The sequence below is a fragment of the Hakea prostrata genome, unplaced genomic scaffold (genome assembly GCF_041222555.1).
Source record: "Hakea prostrata isolate BN-2017 unplaced genomic scaffold, UWA_Hpros_2 contig_12, whole genome shotgun sequence".
Lineage (NCBI taxonomy): Eukaryota > Viridiplantae > Streptophyta > Magnoliopsida > Proteales > Proteaceae > Hakea > Hakea prostrata.
In genome coordinates, this window is record NW_028291131.1 from 34,237 (window position 1) to 42,403 (window position 8,167).

Here is an 8,167-nt window from a genome sequence, read left to right on the forward strand (position 1 = left end):
CGTTGGTAATAGCCGATGTGAGCTGTTGGATCTCCGGAGCCATCGAATGTTGAGAAGGTAGGCAAACGGAAGTTATGGGGAAACCGATATCCCGCAATTGGCTCAAAGAAAGGAGTCTTCCGAATGACCGAGTAAATATCCTCGTTATTCTTCCCTTAGCCAACCGCCCTAATTTCTCATTGATGTTGGCCAATTCTTGACCAACTGGGTCGGGTGATCTTCAGCAATATGATCACGACCTCGATTAACACGATCATCCCGTGCTACTCGATCATCACGAACAGCTCGTCCTTCCCGAGCATTCCTCTCGTCACGAATCGCTCGATCATCACGAACGGTTCTTCCGACGGTGGGTGAGTGAGTTCTTACCCCGTATCCAACCTTGTGTTTGAATCGCTTGTACTCTCTTGCGATCCGTCGAACCGATCGTCTTGCCTCGGTTGATCATCGATCTTCCGAAGTCCTCGGTCTCCTTCACGGAAATTCTGATCAATATTCCGGTCTTCAGCCGATCTCCGGTCACGTGGCAATGCACGTCTCCCCGAATCGCGCTGATCGGGCTCTTATGGTAAAACCACTCGCCTGGTGAGCATGCGGAGTGCTTGGCTCACCTCCAAGAGTTGAATCTTTACCTGATCCAATTGATCTTGGATTGTATCAGGAGGAGGATTACGTCCTCCCTGGCCACCATCCACCACGATAGGATTTTGGCTTTCCTGGGAATATCTCGGATTATTCACCCCGTGGATCCGAACACCGGAATTGCGTTGTGCGTGCCGCTGCTGATCTAGTCACCATGGCTTTTCAAGTCGTTTCCCACAGACGGCGCCAATTGATGCGTCCAAAATCTGCTCAGCCCTTGGATCTCCACGTGATGTCCTGCAAAACGAAAGCGTCAGATGTGGCCCGACCGCTGGGGTCGGGAGTCCACCTCCGAAGGCTAAGTCGATTGATGAACTTAATCACAAATGGCTCGCTAGAAGCGCAGAGCTAAGGAATGAAGAACTAGGAAAGGTGATCTAGATAGCAGATCGGCGATAGTTTAGGTCTATCAGTATGTATCTGAACCTGAGTCTCAGATAGTATTCTTTTTTCCGATTTTTCCACCTTGTATGGTAGTGAGGTTTATATAGAGTGTACCTTCTAATCTCTTTCGTTGGATGCACTTGAGCCTTCTTCGGGTAGTCGTTGGATCTTATCAGTGAGATCCGTTGAGCAATAGACTTCTACTAGTTTGGGCTAGTAGAGGACTCCTGAGATAACCTTTAGGTTATACGATGTTTATCCCTTCGATAATGATTATCTGCAGCCGTCAATTCGAGTTTGCCATCATTAGGGTGATTACCCTAATCCATAAGTAGGATTAGGGCACGCTTGCAGCCAAATAAGCTTTCTTCTTCAGCAAGCCATCTTCTGAATCCGGTTTGCTCGGGAGCGAATCGGTTCTTTCCATCTCGACCGGGGTCGAGGGTCGGACCAGGTATGAACCCGGTCTGATCATAATCCCTCCGTATCACTTTCCATACCATCTCATCCTTCCATTTCATCAATATCCTAACTTGGCTTTGGCTTGATTAGGTTTCTCTATTAAATCATTTCCATACAAACATTTCCATGTATTATATTTGCATACAAACATTTCCATGTATTGTATTTCTATGTTTTATATCTTTCTTTTATTGTTCATAGTTACCTAACAGCATGGGATGTATGCTGCCTATATATTTGAAGTTCTCTCATATAAAATCATTCAACTATTTTTCCCATTGAGATTGTTTCTTAATACATTTTCTTATAGTGTTGGGTCCATGTAAAATTTGTCCAATTCAAATGAACGACTTCTACTTTTAATTATAGATTCAAAGCTACTAATTAGTAGCTATGGAGGTTACCTCATCCCTTACGTCTCATTTGTGAATATAGTGGTATGCAATAATTTCTTCTGAAATTGGTGATTATTGAGATGGTTCGTGTCTCTAATGCTTTCAACTTCTATTTAAGTTTTCAGAGAATGTGATTGAAGCCCACTTAAATGCTTTTGAAAAAACTTAAATGCTTTTGTGATTTAAGTCAAGAAGCACTCTTCGTATTTTCATTTTTTTTCTTAGGCAACCACATCTTGTTGAGATGGTAGGCGTCTCTCATGCTTTCAATTTCTATAAGTTTCCAAGGCTCCAATAGAAAACCGCTTAAATGCTTTTGAAAAAGCTTGCAAGAAGAAAATCATAGGTACCTATCGAGGATTTGTTTTTTCTCAATTTTATTCATAGGCAACCACCTCTTTTCTTTTTTGGGTCAAAATAGACAACCACCTCTTGATTGCATATATCTATGCTGTGATTATATTTTTATTTGTTAAAAATTTTAAATTATATACATCATTAGAATGGGCATCAAGAAATTAGAAATAAAACTAGAAATAAATTATAACACAAGAGAGATCTAATGTAATTCACGCACCAACACAATATACTACTACGTCTATAAGCAAAGAATAAATTTTACCATATAAAAAGAGATTATGATAAAGTTCTCTCAACCAATTGTCAAAACAATATTACAAAACTTTCACCCAAAACTCTAATAAGCGAAAAATCTCAAATCTCACAGTATCCTTATAGAAGAACATAGGTACATATTTATATGCCAACACAGAGCTGTTCTAGTGGTGGAACCAACACCTCTTAGTGAATAGGTCGTGCGTTCAACTCTTGCGGAGGCATATTAGTATCCCAATCCCCCGGCTTAATAAAGCCCCTTTGTACTAAAAAAAAAAAGATTACATATTTATATATTTAAATTGGGTAAATAGATCGTTCAGGTTCAATCATAGCCCCTGCACCTCCACTTATTACGGAATATTTGTTTTTCTCTTAGTCTTCATCGCTTAATGGTTGTTTACTCTTTGTAATGATGATACGTTGTCTTTTAACAAGATCAATAAGTTTGATTATTCACCATGGAGTAAAAAGATTTTTATATGAACTTAAAGGGGTTGGTTTAGTTGGTAAAGACCAAAGCCTCATAGTATGAGATTAAGAGTTTGAATCTCCTTAGGTCAAGGGTCGAAATTCAATGTATCTAAGTTATATATAAAACTAACCTTTCAGGATATAGTCTAGGCGTACATAAACTATCCGAAATGAACCTCAGTGCCAAAGGAAAGAAAGAAAAAAAAATGTCTTATGTAGATGAAGTATCTTTCTTGATGCTTGGTGCTCTAGAAGAGGAAAAAAAACAAGAACGTTTCTTTTTATAGAACAAGAAATTCAGAAAAATTCATAAAAATTCTCTGTTGACAAATAGAGGTTACATGACAGCTTGATAACCAAACCATACACTAATCACGGATTGAGGAAGATCATCAGCTCCTTGGAGAAGCTATTAGGGTTTTTCAGGAGAATGCTAAATTCCGAAAAAGCCCTACTAACTCCTTTTGAGATTTGATTTATTTATTATTTTTTGTGTACAGATGCTTTTTTAATACGGGAAATGAAATGCCTTCGCAAGGATCAAACCCAAAACCTCTCTACTGAGATGTATGGATCTTTTAAAATCGTGGATCCATTGAATTTAAATCTAAACAAGAAAAAAAACCCAATTTAAATCTAAAACAGGGAATGAAACCCAAGACTTCTCTCATGGAGGTTAAACAAATACCTTCCCTCATGCCAGGAGGATCAAGGAAGCCACCCTTGCTATTTTCGCTCTTCTCTACTGAATTTGATGGATAGCTATTGGTCAGATCACTTAGGCAAGAATATTATTATTAATCTAGAGTAATTTACACCCTTCTACAGCTCAAGAACTCTTCTTAGTTGTTGATCAAAAAAACTCAAGATTTCTTGCATGGTTCCTACCTTTGCATCCAAAATTTGATTATGATGGCTATTTAGAGTATTCTTAGTGAAGAATAAGAGAGATCCATTTGCTTTGTTGGAGTTTAAGAAATAACTTGATCTTGATTGTTATGGAGCACTAAGTTCTAGTTTCAGCAAGATTTCTTGACAATATTCAACAATTTTGTTCTCAAAATACTCATAGCACAACTCTTCTTCTTCTTCTTTTTTTCCAACATTAATTTTGCTCATTTGTAGTATTCATTATATATATATGTACATAGATACTAATAAGGTTACACGTGCAAATGCACATAATACATGCTTATTCAAAAATATAAATTACCTAAAATGATTTATACAATTCATTTTACATTGCATATTATCCACGTGAAACTTGAACAAGTTCTATCTTAAAAAACAAAAATACTTTTAAAAGAAAAGAATCTAAGTTCAAATGGGTTTCTGCAATTCCTACTATGCATTTGAGCTTGAAGTTGATGTTTTCCCTTTACTTTAGGTTGAGATGAGATGTCTCTTCATCACATCTAAATCTTCCATACATGAGGATTGTCATGACTACTGACTAGTAATATTTTCTGTATTTTATTAATAATAAATATATCCAATAAAAATTCAATTTTAGGGTCTTTGTGTTTTTTAAACATAAAGTGGGGTGTCAGTGCTTTAAGCTCTTTGGGGTGCCACTACAATTTGCTCATTTATCTATGAAAGAAACTCACCAAAACACAATTAGAATTTCTTTACAATGGGTTTGCAATTGCAGAAGACTCCACCAATTACTTAAAATTTCTCCTTTTATCATTGACCTTGAACTTGCTCATAGAAATCCACATATATGCTCAATGACCACAGAATATTCAGTGTTACTTATATTACTCTTAACATCATTTTTTTTTCAGCTTCACCTTCAAGTTAGGAATATTTCTTCAGAATTGATTGAGTCATGCTTCATGAAAAATATTCTTGATTGTATGCAGTTCCTTCACAACATGGTTCATTTGCATATGTTCTCTAGGTGACTCCATGGAGCACCGTAATGCAATCTCAATTATTGAAGACACGCAATCATGCAATTTATCTGTCATAGGACTAGGACCTTCAGTTTTGTTGCCAACACCCTCTTCGATTTCTTCTCTATGTTCTCCCCTGCCTAAGAGTGTGGGATCCAAAATTTGCATCATGCATGCAGGTAAAGCCGCCTTTGCCAAGTCATGGAGGTTCAAGTCACCAGTAAACATTTGGTCTATTGGCCTTTTTCCTGTGAACATTTCTAGTAAAAGAATCCCATAGCTATACACATCTCCCGATGTAGTTGCCCTTCCACCCATGCCATATTCTGAAATTACAAACCTCTTGCACCCATGCAATAAGAGATTTCATATATAGCTAAAAAAACTGTAGTTTGGGTGTAGAAATTGTGATCACATATGGGTATAAATATTGTGATCACATTACCCAAATTAGCTATTTTATCAAATTGGATTGATTCAAATTAAAACATAGATTTATTACCTGGTGCAGCATAGCCAATGGATCCTTTTAATCCAATCATATTAGTTTGATCCTGAGATGAATTGTCTTTGGGATCTAAAAGTAGCTTCACCAAACCAAAATCACTAACATGCGCAACCATGTCATGGTCATGTAGAATATTGCTTGGCTTCAGATGACAATGAACAATTGTTATATAGCAGTTGTAATGAAGGTAATCCAATGCAAAAGCAACATCGATTGCAATGTTCAATCTTTCAAGAATATTTAAATTTCTTGATCGATAGTGTGCCTCTCTTTGGCGGATGCAGCCATTCATCTAGGCTTCCATTAGCCATGAATTCATAAACAAGGGCCTTGAAATCTTTTCCTTTTGAATCAAGACTTGAACAACAAGTTAAAATGTGGACAAGATTTCGCTGCCGAATGTTTCTTAGAGAATTACATTCAGCTGTAAAGCTCTTGTATGATTTTTAGTTTTGAAGGTTGAGTACCTTGATTGCAACAGTAGTTTCACCTTGGTTGATAATCCCTTTATATACAGAGCCAAATCCACTAGAACCTATGAAATTAATTGAAGAAAATATTGCAGTAGCTTGAAAGAGCTCCTTGTAAGAAAGATTTAAGAATTGATTACCACTTGATGGTTCAGATGGAAGTTTATTTTTTGATCTTCTTATCCAATAGAGAGTAAGAAAAGAGGATGTCAAAAGAGAACCAAGAACCGCACCAGCTATTGCCAAAACTATTCTAGAAAGATTGGATCTTTTTTTATTTGAAGATCCATGGTTTCTGCAAGTAGATATGTTTAACCTGCAATTCCCCCACAAAGCTTACCATTTCCATATACAGCAACTACACTTGCATTTCCAAAGATTCCTTTTGTTGGTACCTCTCCCTCAAGATTATTGAACGATAAATTCAAACTTTGCAATGCCACAAGTTTTGCTATATCATTTGGGATTGGCCCGGTTAAATTGTTGTTTGAGAGATCCAACTCTCTAACTCCCTTCAAAAGAGTCAACGATTGAGGAATGATTCCCTCAAGAAAATTATTCCCCATGTCAAGATGTTCCAAACTATTACAATCACCAATGGATGAGGGGATTTCTTTAGACAGTTTGTTGTTTGAGATAACCATTGCAGAAAGACTCTTCATATTACCGATTTCAATTAGTAGGGAACCAAGAAGAGAATTATAAGATAAGTCAAGGCCAATCGATAGGGAGGAAATGAGAAAGAGTTGTTTAGGTATTGGACCTTGGAGGTTGTGTACATGAAGGGTTAAATATTGGAGTTGTTGACAATTTCCAATGCTAGAAGGGATATGTCCATTCAAGCTATTGGAATCTAAATGGAGATCATATAGATGAGTGAGGTTTCCTATGGAGGAAGGTATCTATCCTAAGAGTGTATTTCCACCCAAGTATAGTCTTTGAAGGTTTGAAAGTTTCCCAATAGTAGATGGAATATTACCTTTGAGAAAGTTTTCCTCCATGTCCAATCCAATTAAGTAGATAAGATTCTCCATACCCATAGGAATAGTTCTAGATATTTGATTCCTTCCTGATCTAAGTGTTGAGAGTTGTGATGAGAGATTTGCATTAAAGTTGGGAATTGGACCCCTAAAACCATTAGATTCTAGTTCCAAAAGCTCAAGATGTGTAGAGTTGACCAAAGAATTTAAAATATCTAAATCACCAGCTTCCCTTGCTCCACAATGATTTCCAGCTATACTCAAATATTGAAGATTTTGAAGATCGCCCAAGTTGTTAGGGATAGGGTCAATGAAACTGCAGTCGCTTAGATCAATTGATTCAAGTGTTGAAATATTGGAAATGGAATTTGGAATACTCACTGAGAAAAGGTTTAGTCCCATGTCTAGGTTTATGAGATTTGGAAGAGAGAGGCCTATGTCTTGGGGAAGACTCTCATGCAATTGGTTTTGCACAATAGAAATCGTTTCAAGAGATGAGAGATTAAATATTGAGGTGGGGAATGTACCAGTTAAGTTGTTTTCAGGAAGTGCAAGAAAGTATAAGTTTGTTAGTTGGCTAAGGGATTCTGGAATGCTCCCTTGTAGTCCATTATAACCCAACGAGATAACACGAACTGAGGACATGTTCCTAAAAGAAGCTGGTATGGTTCCTGTCAAGCCATTATAATTAATAGAAATTATCTCTAGCTTTGGCAAAGTGGTAAATAGTTCACACTTGGAATCAACCCCACAAAATTGTTATGGGATAACCAAATATCTCTTAGATGAGTGCAATTGGCCAAGCTGGGTGGAAGCTCTCCTTTGAGGCTATTGTTCTTCAAAACAATATGTTGTAGTCAACTTAGACGACCAATCTCTTGAGGGATTTCACCATCAAAGCTATTATTTTCAATGTTGAGGAAACAAAGGAAAGAAAGATTTCCTATGAAAGGAGATATCTTACCTCCCAAGGGCCTTGTAAATTCAAGCTGACAACCCGTTGTTGATGACGGTGACTGCATTTGACCCCATCCGAGTTGCAAAAATTGGTTGAATCATTCCAAGAACTTAGTGCTCCATACGGGTCAAGATCAATTTGTTTTTTAAACTCCAACAAAGCAAATCATTCTGTCTCTTTATTCCCTCCTAAAATCATCACTGAGCTTCAGCATAAAACATAATGAAAACTAGAATACTCTGAAGAGCCATGAGAATCAAAATTTTGGAATGCAAATGTAGAAACCATGAAAGAAATCTTGTGCTGGAAGGTTATAAATTACGTACGCTATTGATAGTACTCTTGCCGAATTGATGAGAACTTGGTCCATATAAAATT

The 8,167-nt window shown here is 37.1% G+C and overlaps 1 pseudogene; it reads right to left on the reverse strand.

Moving 5' to 3' along the window:
• Positions 1-4,804: 4,804 nt before the first annotated feature.
• LOC148999363 (uncharacterized) lies at positions 4,805-7,476 on the reverse strand (annotated as a pseudogene).
• Between the last annotated feature and the right edge of the window lie 691 nt (positions 7,477-8,167).